This window comes from Heliangelus exortis, chromosome 5, assembly GCF_036169615.1.
Source record: "Heliangelus exortis chromosome 5, bHelExo1.hap1, whole genome shotgun sequence".
Lineage (NCBI taxonomy): Eukaryota > Metazoa > Chordata > Aves > Apodiformes > Trochilidae > Heliangelus > Heliangelus exortis.
Genome location: NC_092426.1, coordinates 41,955,652 through 41,969,655, shown reverse-complemented (window position 1 = coordinate 41,969,655; position 14,004 = coordinate 41,955,652). Strand labels below are relative to the sequence as shown.

Below are 14,004 nucleotides of genomic sequence, written 5' to 3'. Positions count from 1 at the left end.
TGAGAAAGAGAAAGAGAAAGAGAAAGAGAAAGAGAAAGAGAAAGAGAAAGAGAAAGAGAAAGAGAAGGGTTTCTCTACTTTCTATAGGTCATTGGAATAACTGAAGAGAAGCACAATTTGTTCTGTCCTTGTGACACACCATAGGCCTTTTTTTAAAATTGGGTGTCATTAGTTTTTGGAGCAACTTTACCCCTAGGAATAAAGAGAAAGCTCACACAAATCAAAAACAACAGCAAAAAAGAAATGAGACAGGGACTCGGAAGAGGAAATTAAAGGTGTGTTTCCAGGACATAGGAGCTGAGAAGCATCTGCTGCAAGCTTTGTAGCATCTGCAGTTCTGCACATTCCCAGCAGAGGGGGAGAGAAGGTTCCCCATGGCAAGGCACCTGCACAGAAATTCCAGTGAAGGGGGATGAAAGTGTTGGTTAGAGTAAAAATTCATGCCAAGGGCATAAAATGTCTCCATTTCCATTGTTCCATTCATAATTGGGTTTAGCTAAAAGGCAAATATGATAACTTTGGTCAAGTATGTGCAGAACTGAGCTCCTGACACACATGTGTGATAGGGACATGAAATGAGCATTTTAAAGCTGCTGGCAGAAATTAATTGCTTGTGAATACTGAACAGCCACCTCGCTCCAGAGTTGTGTGCAATATCCATGTAGGAATTTGATCCTGACAATATGCTTCCAATTTTTTCTTTGTCTCTTTTCAATTTAAAATTCTCCTGCATCAGGTATGTGATATATATATATATTCTTAGTCTTATGCTATACTCTTTCTTTACCCCAACTGAAAAAAAAAAATCCATTACACTCATATTTTCTTTCTTTCAAATCCACCAATGCTTAAACTTCTCAGGTACCAAGACACCCCGTATCCTCTAAACTAAAGAAAATGTTTCATTTTTGATGAACACTGAAAGAAACTCTTGTTTCTGTACCTGGTCTCCTGGAAAACCTCACAGACAGACGTGCACATGAGAGTGCAGAGCCTGGAAAGTCTTAATGCCACTCTGAATGTTTTCAGCAGGGCTCACACCAGGAACCCTGACAGGTAAATTGCCTCCCCATTCCTTTCCAGCACTCCTGCTATTTTTCAAGCAAGTTTGGGACCTCATACTGACAAAAGGCAATTGTCACATATGGTAACACCTATTATTTTCCAAGTCCAGATGAGAGTAGTAACCTTTTACATGGAAAAGTTAGTGTCTAAAAGAGAGTAAGGGGAAGAGAGAAAAACAGATATGCTCTACGTTGAAAAAAAAAAAAAAAATTAAAATACATGGGGCAGAAACATTTTGTTCTTAAAAATGGGGCAAAACACAGATTTGTCTCCCTCCTAGTTTCTCTGACAAAACCTCATCTAGTTTTTGATGGGGACTTTTTCTAGTTAGCTCTTGTATCTTGGGATCTAATCTAATACTTTTCAGGCAAGTAGCTGGGCTTTATTCCTGTGATAGCAATTCTTACACAGTACAGCAAGTCTGGCAGTGGCTGTGCCCTGCAAACCTGTTCCCTTCAGGACTGTGCAATGTTATCCATGCTCCTGCCCTAAGGAAAACAGACTTTGCTCAGAACAAAAGCATTTCTGGGAAAAGAAATAAATAAAAGCCACTAGAACATACTGTCCAGAGTGTGAAGAGTAACATAGATAACCTTTAGAGGTCCCTCCCAACCCAAATTATTCTAGGATTTTATGCTTTCGATATGAACAGGCCCAAGTTCTTTAGACCTTCTCTGCAAAATTTTGTCTTTGTCAGCATGTTTTTTCAGACACTGTGTAATAACTCACCTCATTTCAGAAGACTTTTGCCTCTTTGATGTTCAACTAAGAGATGCTCCCAGATTTGGAAAGAAAACCAACAGTATCTCTGTCACTGGAGATTATATGGAATCTGTGGCCATCCTGGCTTCCCACAGCCTCTCAAACTGCCAGGTCAGCAAACAGCCAGATCCATTGCAGAGCAGCTGCCACCTCTGGTGCAGCCACACAATGCCAGCAATGTTCCCAAAAATTGCCACCTCTCAGTAGTCTCAGTGTTGCTACATGGAGCTCTGCTTCTGTCCTCCAGGGACTACCTAGAAAAGGGATGGAGATAAGAAAAGCACATGGAATTCTGGTTATTAGATCTGGCCTTCTTGGCCACCTGGGCACACTGCTGCCTCCTCTTCAGCTTCCTGGCAATCCAGACTCCCAGGTCCCTTTCTGACACTCTGTGCCCAGCCTGGAGCTCCCCATGGGGTTGTTGTGGCCAAAGTGCAGGACCCAGCACTTGGAATGCTGAACCTCATCCCGTTGGGATCAGCCCAACTCTCCAGTCTGTCCAGGTCCCTCTGCAGAGCCCTCCTGCCTTCCAGCTGATCCACACTCCCCCCAGCTTAGTGTCATCTGCAAATTTGCTGATGATGGACTCAATCCCCTCATCTAAATCATCACTAAAGATATTAAACAGAACCAGGCCCAACACTGATCCCTGGGGGACACCACAGCTGCCATTTTGATGCAGCCCCGTTCAGCACCACTCTCTGGGCCCGGCCCTCCAGCCAGTTCCTAACCCAGCACAGATGCCCCTGTCCAAGCTGTGGCCTGACAGCTTTTTCAGGAGAATCCTGTGGGAGACGGTGTCAAAGGCCTTGCTGAAGTCCAGGTAGACTCCATCCACAGCCTTCCCCTCATCCAGTAAGGTCACCAGATCGTAAAAGGAGCTCAGGTTGGTCAGACAGGACCTGCCCTTCCTAACCCCGTGCTGGCTGGGTCTGATCCCTTGTCCATCCTTTAGGAGCTGTGTGATTGCCCCCAGGATGAGCTGCTCCATAACCCTGCCAGGCACTGAGGTCAGGCTGATGGGCCTGGAGTTTTCCGGGTCCTCCTTCGGAGCTATAGCATCTCCCCTGCTCCAGGCTGAACCTTGCCACCTTCAATATCTGTGGCTTCACCACAGAAGCCCTGAAGGGCTCTCCTGATTGTGCTGCAGATGTTGTGCAGCCTGAGAACAGGAACAAGTCCTGTGCACACCCACATCTGTGCTCAGACTGCTACTGCTTCTTATGGGACCTTCTGAACCCTCTTCTGAGGGGTCCTGGGAGGCTGGTGAGGCAGGGCAGGGTCTGTGCTTGGACAACTCCTTAGAACAAGGGCCAAGAACAAGTCAAGCAGTTGGTCAGTGTGTTTCTCCCCAGGTGCAGCACAGAGATGCCAAAGGTGAACACACTTTGCCTGTGATACTCTGTACATTGACTCTGAAAGGAATTTCCAAAGCTCCAGATGCAGCTATATTTCTCCTAAATTCAGCATCTTAGATCCAGCCTCCTGTGTCTGAGTATACTCAACATTATCATAATTTAGCAATGCTCAGATGCAGCTAGAATAGGATTGAAGCAGAGTGCCAGAATTTGCCCCAGTGGATGTCCTGGGTGGATCTCATGGAGACAATAAGCAAGCTTAGCTCTCAGGGTTAAAAATTGAAACATCTTTCACTTCAATTTACCTCTGTCCTGTCTGGTTCCAGTTGGGAAGGGGCAATGAAATAATATGGAAAGGACTTATTTTCTTGCCTTCCAGTACTTCTAACTTAAACCATTCATATAAAATTGCACCAAAACTCATTACCACAGTCTTTAAAAAAATTAGCTATTTCCCAGTTTTTAATGGCATGAAAGTGGAGATATTGGAAAATGTGTTTTTGTTAAGTAGAATGATTTTAATCATTAAAAAACCCACACAATTCTGTATTAGATTTCAGGAAGAAAAGAAAAACCTTCAAGGTCTTTCACCTCTTGAGGCCCAGCAACATCATTCTGCATTGAGTTCAAAGATATTCTTAATGGCCTCACATGGCTCTCTAGGGATGCAAATTCTACCAGCCTGGAGAAAAACTGATGTTCACCAGAAGCAAATAACCTCTCCTCTCTTCTGAGCTTTTCATCTGAGTCCTCAGACCAAATCTGAGACAGATTTCAGTGTACTGGAACAGGCTGAGAGGGATGTACCAGTCTGATGGGTCAGTGCCCCCTCTATTTCAAGCCCATCATCTCCACTGTGAATGGGGCCAAGAGCAACCAGTGGAATACAGAATGCAAATACTGGTAACACCTATTTCTTGTTATAGAGCAGATGGATCATTTTCCTCTCCCTAAGCCCTGCTAGCAAAGCAAATGTTCATTATGCCAATGTTCAAACAACAGCTCCTAGTAGCATTAGCTTAAAATTGTAATGGAACACATTATTCTCCACAATAATCTTTAAATAAATAGGTTGTTTTTGTAAGGAAAGAATTTAATAACAAAATGTTAAGTTGCTCAGAGGGCTGAGTGAAGCCCGGCTGAGGGACTGGGGGTGTTGAGCCTGGAGAAGAGGAGGCTCCCAGGTGAGCTCAGAGCAACCTTCCAATATCTGAAGGGGCTCCAAGAAAGCTGGGGGAGGGCTTTGGACACGGGGGGGTAGGGAGAGGACAAGGGGAGTCTGGCAGAGAGCTTGTCCTTTACCCAGTGCTTCAGTGGAAAGCAGAAGAAAATGCAACTGGAGTAGCCTGGCAATATAACATAGGAAAACTTTTCTGAGCTATTTAGTGGCAATGTAAATGTCTTTGAACACATCCATGATGTTCCTGGTTCATGATGGTCTAGCTGTTCATCCTAATCTGAGATTCAATTCATGACTCTGCAAAAGACCCATATTTTGAAGGTTAAAGAAGGAATTCTCAGGCAGTGAGTGAGGTGATGCTGCAGCATCAGACTCCTGACAGCCCTGCTGGTGGTCACACTCTGTACATGAACTGAGAGAGCAATTTCTTGGTATGGAAGATGCTGAGAAAAGAGAAGAATCGACCATTTCCTCACCTCTCTTATTGCAGCCCGTGTGGATAAGGTGGGTTTTTACCATAATGCAGGAATTCAGCCTGAAACAACAAAATAATGATCAGCTTTTCGTTGCCCACCTCTTTTAAAATAAAACACATTCTAGACTGGATGTCAGCAACGTGTCATCCAAATAGAAACTGACCTGCAAATTGTTCAAGCTGCAAACCAGGCCATTTTCTGCAATTATGTTTGTTGTTATCTCAGAATAAATTTCGATTTTACTGCATCTGAAATTCCTTCTGACATCTATTTTGCTGTGCATCAGGTTCTCATGGCTTTCTATCACAAATATTATGGGGAAGACATTTGAAGCCAGGATAATTACATTTTGTATGAAAGAAAATGTAAATGAGATTTTCATAAGCTCAGTTTAAAAGCAACTGTTCACATACATTCTGCTGGGTCTGACTCATTCAGGGAAGAAGACAAATAGCATCTTACACAAATAGTTATGATTAAAACCATCATTCATTAACAATTCAGTTTATAATCTTCTTTGGCATTTTCTATTATTATTTATGTGTTGTTCAAAATTATCTGGTGAATATTATTTGCAATTATGAGAACGTCAATGAGCAAATTACATTCCAGCATGGAAAACATGCAAAAATGTATTCAGATAAACATATTTAGGCATTTCACTATCTCCTTAAAAAAGCCCTGGAAAGAAAGAGGGCAATAATTCTTTAATTTTTAATTTAATTTTACTGTGCAGTTGCTGCTGGGGAAATTATATATAAGATGTTACAAAAAAAAGTACTGAGTTTGGACAACACTGTTTCATGTGTCACAAGAATGCAAACTATGGCAACATTACAAAACACTCAAAAAAATATAAAGCTAAAATGTAGTATTGAATTCAGTACTGTTTGATTTTATGCTGACATTTATGTTTGCTGTGTTATGTCTACAGTATTGAAGCAAAATACTTCAATATTTAATGGGGTTTTCTTTCTTTTTTTATTTATACCTGAAAAATATTCTCAAAACATGAGAAATTCTAGACACCCAGAATTTCTGTTTTCCTACCAAAGCTAGCAATGAAGCCTACTGTTCACACTTTAAAAAGCTCATTTTTTCTGCTTATTCTTGCTCTCAAGACCAGGGACTGCTCTTGCAAATGACTTGGTCTGCCATACTCATAAGGCTGTGACCTGTTTGGCAAACACCAGCCTCTTCCCTTTGTTCAAAGGAAAGGGTGCCAATAATTCTTCACATAAATACTTTTCTACCCACTTTCAAAAGACTTTTTCATGATGTAATGGAAGATTTGGTTGGAAAAGATCAAGAACCTCGCCTTAAAAGTCCTTATAACAGCCTGAAACAAAAATGAGAAATGTGGGAGAAAATCTCTGATTTGAATTCAGTTATTTCAGACTGAAACAAAATGGTTTTTTCCAGCCTAATTTTATATATATATATATGACTCTGCTTTATATATTATTTGTCATATAAATTACATTATGATATTCTGTGTTATTGCATGTGTCATGATTTTTCCCTCTGCTCTTTCCTATTTGTTGACTCCTCACTAATTTCCAGGGGTTCTTTTGTTCCATGGCCATGCAGAATATCCACACTAGGGCTAAAAAAAACACCTGGTTTTATGCCATAGATTTGAGTTAACAAAAAGCATCCCAATGGGTATTTATTGGCTGTATGGACTCATGACTGGATTAGTGTGGACATGGTCTAATGAAACTTCATGAACAGAGAGCTATACAGTAAAACATAAAATATATTATAAATATTATATATAAGATAATATACAATATTATATATATATTATAATATATACTGTATATATATAAGATAATATACAATTATATATGATATATATCATATGGTATATGATATATTATATATAAATATACTAAATATATATCAAATATAAACAAGAATTTGCACAGGTGTTTCAGAATGTTAGAGGGCAAGAGAAAAATAAATGTCTGAGATGATTATTTCATTGCCAAATAACACATTTCTTTACTTTGATCTGATAAACACACTTTGAATAATTGACAGTTCAGAGTTATTACTAAAATATTTGTGAAAACATAAGCATAAATCTACAATACTAAATAATGACAAATAGACCTACTATTAAAGACAGTCCTATGTTTACTCCTTGGACACATTCCTTTTCTCTAATTATATATTCCTTAAGATAAAATAAAATGTTAAAGAGAAGGAATTGATATCCCTGACTTCCAGAGAAAAAGAATTGTTTATGTAGGTGACATGCAGAAGTAACATGTAAGATCACAGCATTATAATGCAAATAGAGAAGAAAAAATTGTTTCTAGATAAAAAATTTTGAAACTATATGTGATATCCTGGTGACTAGACCAGGTAGTCCAAAAGAAAATTCAGTGTCAAAATGAAGCAGTTCTTTTTGCCAGTAGAATGTGTATCTATATACTCATATATACAGACAGACATACTTGGAAAAAATATGTATACTTGTGTATATATATAATAAACTTGAAATAAAGTAGTGCCACGCTCAGTATTTTTGATTGTAATCAGTATTTTGGAGGACTGCAATGCAGCATAAGTAGTATGGTCAGGTTTTCCTAAGAAATCTCTTAGCTGTATATTCTAAGAAAAAAGTGTATAAAATTAAAGCTTCTTTAATAATTTCCTCCCAGTATTTCTAGTTTTACATCACCAACATCTTGTAAATATGTTATATTCATTATGTATTATATGTTCTAATTTTGTATATCTGGATAAATATAATATATATTACATTAATTATAATTTCCCCTCTTCACTGTTTGGTTTTTTTTCCTGAAACCCCTCAGAGCTCTAAAAATTTTTATGTATTCCACTGCTATTTCTGCCAGTGCAGTACTCTGTATAAGCTGTCAAGTCTCTTTTCCTTGGAAGTATTTACACTGTCTTATTGACAATACCAGGAATATTATTTAAAAATAGAAGAAAACACTAAATTCAGTGCAATAACATATTCACTGCTTTTTTGTGGTCGAAAATAATCCCCAAACAGAACTTGATTTGTGAAACTTAGATATTTTAGTGCTTTGGATTTGGGAATTCTATTGCTTAGGCCAAGAACAGCTCATTATCAGGGTGTAGGTAACTTTTTATCCCAGCTACAAAAGAGGTACTGTGAAGAACTTGATCCTCAAGGTGCACAAATATAGGAAGTTGGGGTCTAACAACAGCTGGAGGCAGTTTCTCAGACTCTCAAAGTTTTTCCTATGGATCCTATACATTGTCTGCCACCTATAGCATGGAGTGAGGAGCCAGAGGAACAATTATTTCAGGCTCCATTCCTGTCCAGACTCCACAGCTGGTCAGAAAAGGTGCTCCTTGGCAGAGTTTCAGACCTCTTGTTATCCTTAGCAGGAATGTTTCCAGGAGGACAGGAATTAGTAATGCTCAGCAGGACAATGTCATTCTTCTCTGAATGGCTTTGGTTATGGGGTTTTTCCTTCCCACTCATTTCTTTTTTCTTCCCCTTCTCCTGACTTGATTGGTGCCATGGGAACACCACATAAATGCAGGCTGGAGATGGTTTTCCTAACACACACCAAGGTATTACAGAAATTGTAATCTATAAAAAGAAGTCTTGATTTTTTCCAGTCAGGGAAAAAGGTTTTGTGTTTTGGTTTTTTTTTTTAAATCCTTTTTTTTTTTTTTTAATTTTTTAAATCTTTTTCTTTTAAATCTTTATTTGGACTTTAGCAAAAGTCAAGAGGGAAATAAAGATATTATATATATATTATCCTAATACTATATATATTTATATATTACATTTTTTTTTTTTTTTTCTTTTTCACTGTGAATACTCCATGCAGAAGTTATGACATGAAGTTCTGATCTTGTGCTTTGGTTTTGAAGAGCTAACTGCAATCCACGGGATGAGCAAAAGCTGAAATTGCTCACAGCACTGAGTGAGGTGCAGTGATGCTTTATTTACAGAAGCTTACTTTTCTATTTTCCCAAGTTCTCTCAGTAACTACCCAATCTTGGTTACCCAATATTATTGCCAAAAAGAAAAAAACCCCAAACATACTGAAAACAATTCAATTCTGTGGCTCACTGACAGAGCCTTCCTCCTGCATGCTGACCACTTAGAAGCAATAACAAATGACTTCTCCTCACTCCTCACGGGCAGATGATTGGTATGGATCAAATGGTGAAAGATTTTATAGCTAGGAGAGGCTGAAGAGAAAAAGATACTGTCTGTGCAGGAGAATTGTCATCTTATTCTCCTTATTTCCTTAAGAAAATTGTCATAAAGCATCCCTGGAGTCAGAGCAGGACCCTGCTCTCTGCAGGAGAGGGTGGAGGTACCTTGGGATGGAGTCCCCATCCCTGGAGGGGTGCAAGGAAAGGCTGAGGTGGCACTGAGTGCCACGGGATGGTGATCATCCCAGAGGGATTTTCCAGCCTCAATGGTTCTGTGAAATTAGGTAAGGATTACAGAAATTATTTAGATTGAGACAAGGGCAAAGAGATGACTCAATCATAGTACAGAATTTTTTATTAGGGACAGAATAAAAGTGCCTTTTTCCCCATCTTTTTCATTCAGTCACTATTTCATACATCCACCCTCCACACCTGCAGTCCCTTGCACAGCTTTGCCTGATAATCTAATAATTTCTGGCAATCCACAGGGCAGGGATAAAGACCTGGTGAGGAATCAAGAAGGGAAATGTTCCTCATCTGGCAATACCTCTCATGTACACCGTTCATGTTGCTGTTCCCTGGCCTCAGAAGAAGTGAACAGACTGCCAGCCTGAGCAACTGCAATGACAACCTGGGAAGGGTGAGGGTTTAATGACTAATGGGTAAACTAATTTATACTTCTATTTTTAAAACTGTCCCTTAGAACGTCTTGGGGAATGGTTTAATTAATAGCATCACAGCCATCAGGATTTAAAATCTCTCCCAGCAAACATGACTGAAAATACCAATTTCTCATTTCAGAACTCGTGTGTGAAAACTCCTCTGGCTCTGATTGATTTCAGTTCCTAATTGCACAAGCTGAGTGTCTGCAGCCATGCTGAAGCCAATCCCTGGAGTTACTCAGAAATTCTAGGGTGATACTGAAATATTGCAGCTTTTTCTGAGGTCTTTGTGGGTTTTTTGAGTTGCTAATACACAAGTGAAAAGCTATGATAGAATTAATATTCTGTCAAGACTTACTAGACAATTATAGTTCATTTTATACTTTGCTATAATTTCTCTGAATCCTGCCTATAATTCTGATGGATTTGCTAAGAAAATTTTGGAATGGATTTTTTTTTTTTTAATTTTGGATTTTTGAAAACACCATCTTTCTCTTTTTCAGTCTGAAATACAGTTTCATAAAGTGTGTAGGGTCAACTATCTATTTTATCTCTCCACATATGTATTTGCCATTTGTACTCTGCCTCTGCACAGGATGTTTAAGGTTTTGCTGGTGGGTTGGACAGCTGTATTTTATATCTACTTTTTTTTTTTTCCCTTGTTCTTTTTGCAAATGAGCTTAGTTGCTCAAGGTGTAAAGTAGCAGAGAAATAAACTAGATGTGGCCTAACTAGGAGTCTTGGTGGAATTAATTTTTGTCCCTTACTGTTTCTTCCAGTACTCCCCCAGAATGTCTTTCTATGGTGGAAATTTCTGTGGCTGAACTGTTTCAAAGGATGGATCAGTGGTGATTCCAGTATCTGTCTTGGTTCTGCCTCATTGCAGTAAGCAGCAATTCTATTCATTTGTCTGAAACAGAAGCCATGTGAGTAAATTGAATGGTTTCTCATGTAGAAAAGAGATCTGATCCCAGTGAGCACATCACTATTCAGAGTAATGTCCAAGTGGCCTTGGAAGAAGCAGTTATAGAATTTCTTCTCATATATGTAATTTGTATCATTTGTAATGTTTATGTCCCAAAGCATTACAAAATAGAGAGCTTCTCAAGAACTCTTTATTCCAAATTTCTACTTCTGTAATCTCAGGTCTTGTAATTTTTCCAACACAGGCAGAAAAATGAGCTTCACATGGAAGATCAGGCCAGCCAAATGCAACCTTTTAAAAAACAAATGCAGAAGGTACCAATTGCATTCTGCTTTCATTCAGCAAAACCACAAAAAGTGAGCTTCCAATAAGGACCTTACTCCAAGACTGAATACAGATGGGCAGCAATAAGCAAGGAGCTCTCAAGCTGGGAGTGAAATCACCTCAGCATGCCCCAGGCCATGCAAAGCACTTTGGAGAGGTATTTTAAATAGGAGCTGGATAAGATCCAGCGGTGCCAGGCAGAGGTAATTTATTACTTGGCTGAAAGGTTTTGCAAGAGAGGAATGAGTTTGCTTCACATAGATAGCCCAGAGCTACACATCCTAAGGAACAAAAATATTTGGCGAAAAAAAGAAAAAAAAAAAAGGAAAAAAAGAGAAGAGAAAGCCCTCAAGCTCCCTGTGATATGCACCGGATTCCTTTACATCACTTCATCCACCTAAAAAGTGCCAACATGCTTCAAGCAGAAGGGCTGAGTGAAGCATCAGTCAGGGTTTCAGTATAAAACTTAGCACCTGGTGGAAGAAATCTGGTACTTAGCCAGTGAATTCACAGCATTAGCAAAATTATTATAAAGAAGGGCTGTCATCTGAAATTTTATCAGAGGTGATAAGCCAGAGAAGAGAGGGAAGCAAAAAAGTTGCAATAATTCTACCATTCTGTTCTTAGAGAGAAATGGGCACAGCAAAATAACAGCTCTACAGGGGACTCTCAGCAGAAGCTGAAGTGGGTGCTTTGAACTCAGATTTAAGGGTGAATCAGCAATAAATACAGACATCAGATAATCCCCAGCACCTTGATTTATACCAGTACCCCAAACTTTGCCTGAATTTCCCAGCAGCTCAGTTAATTTGGCACAAGATTCCCCTACCTGCAGGCTGTGTCCTGAGTGTATTTCCCTGCTCTGACATTCACAGCATCACTTCAGAGCTCATTTTGGCAGGGGACTCATCCATGTTTTGGACAGCAAAGATCCAATTCTTCATGCTTTTGGAAATAAGAAGTAACCTTCTTGAGTCTCCCTGATTTTTATGATGTCAAACAGAGGAAAAACAGATTGGACACCACGAAATGAAATGAAATACATAGGGAAAAAAGCAAGTATCTGGCAACATCAGAATATTTATTGCTGATCTAGAATTCAATCAGATAGAGTACTGCAAAGTACTTTGGGTAGATAACTTTTTTCAGGGGTGTGTAACATTCAATAGCAGATATTCTATGAAATGTTGCCATTTTACAAATATTTCTTTCTAAATAAATACTTGATTTTTTTTCAATCTTTCTAGGTGACTTTGCTTTGCAATCAGATACCATTTAGCATCATACTGCAAAGGAAGAGAACCTGAGCTTTCAGCTGCAAACAACATAAACACGTGGGTAACATCCTTAGGAAGATGAAACAGCTCAGCAAAGCCTCATCACAGCTCATCCACCACAGAACAAAAACCTGTTTCACAGCCTCTCAGGGGCTGGTTGTGTGGCCACTGGCAATATTTTACCACCACATCTCACAGTGAATACATTCAGAGTAGAAATCTCAGCTCAGCTGAGATCACTGAGCAGAGGTGAATGATACCTGAGGTGGAGATACCCAGTGCTCACCACAGGGCCTGCAATGCCCATTCAGTTTTCTTGCCCAAAAGGGTGTTAAAATAAACTCCTGTTTCCCATCACCCAACTGTTGCACTTAGGATATCCCTGAAATGTAATTATCACTCTCCTCCCACAGCCTGTTATTCCAACTTGGGCAAATGGAGAGCTGATCATTTAAAGGGAGCTTTTATCCTGTTTAGTCTGCCCAGGCAGTGATGGAGTCCCCATCCCTGGAGGTATTTAGATGGCACCTGGTCCTTAGGGACATGATTTAGTGGTGAATTGACAGTGCTGGCAGAGGTTGGGCTGGATGATCCTGAAAGGCTCTTCTAACCAAAGACATTCTGTGATCCTGTGACCCCATGGATCCCGTGGGTGCAGATGGACATGACTGAAATCCTGAAAGTCACTTTCCCTTTACCAGCACTGTCTGAAGCTAAATGACATCCAGTATTCCCTGGAAAGTCTTCTTTATTATCAGAAAACTGAATATTTTGACACTGGACCCTGAATCATGCCCCTCCATGCCCCAGTGCTTTCACTAGTGAGCTGCAGGGGAAGAATCATTTGGACTTGTTCACTGGGCATCTTTTATCTTGGGAATGGTCCACTGGCAAAAAAGAATCCAAGTCTGCTTTAAAGATATCCTGTGTGTCAGGCAGTCATATGGGAAAGGAGATAGTCAAGCCTATAAGCAAATATTTCATTTTGAAACAGATCTCCTGGAAAGCATGAAGAGGCTTATAAGAAGTAAGAACAATAAGGGAATAATTTAGAGAATCCTGGCCTATATATTAAAAATAAAGCCACATGGCAGGTCAATAGCAAAGGCAGGCAGGCAAAACATTTGTTTCTCAGCATATGTTCACTCCACTTGACAATGATCCAGCTCAGGGTGACAAAAATCAGAGGGGTTTCAGATGTTAAAGGACCAATTCAGTTCAGACACCAAAAATTTTATATAAATACATATATAAATATATATATATATATATGGAATGATCTCTTTCCTCGTTAAGCCTTGCCATGATCTTAGAGACAGAAAGCTCTGTAAGCTGATTATTCCCAGTGAAGAACTCTCCCAGTAATTTAGTTACAGTATAACAGTGTGGGATCACATTTAGAAAAGGAAAAAAAGACTTATCATATCTTTTTTTAAATGTAGTTGTGAAAGGTCTTCATTCCACTGTCTTCAGAAGGTTACAATCTGACAGTTACATACAGTGGTCAAGAATTTCTGATGGATTATGGAATTTAAATAAAGCAGCAGCTTGCCTTAGGCAGAACTGTGAAACTGCATCCTTCTTGTCTTTTGGATTCTTAGAGCTTCCCAACAGCTCAAGCTGGAAGGAAATAATTTCATTTTGTCAGAAAGAAGGTTCCCTGCAAATTGTTCTGCACAGGTCTCCTACACAGCCAGACTAAATGATAACTCACATGATGATAATGCTAGAAAATATTTGTAGGGATAAACCATTTGGTATGTTTGGATAAAATGGTCACCTGTATCACTGTCTTC

The 14,004-nt window shown here is 39.4% G+C and overlaps 1 long non-coding RNA gene across 1 annotated transcript in view; it reads right to left on the bottom strand.

Moving 5' to 3' along the window:
* LOC139796723 (uncharacterized) overlaps positions 1 to 4,996 on the bottom strand; it is a 5,533-nt gene extending 537 nt beyond the window's left edge. The window contains exons 1-2 of the long non-coding RNA XR_011726125.1: positions 4,842 to 4,996; positions 1,795 to 2,081 (exon numbers count right to left, since the gene is read on the bottom strand). This is a non-coding gene — a long non-coding RNA (uncharacterized lncRNA). The remainder of the gene's footprint in view (positions 1 to 1,794; positions 2,082 to 4,841) is intronic.
* Positions 4,997 to 14,004: the final 9,008 nt, after the last annotated feature.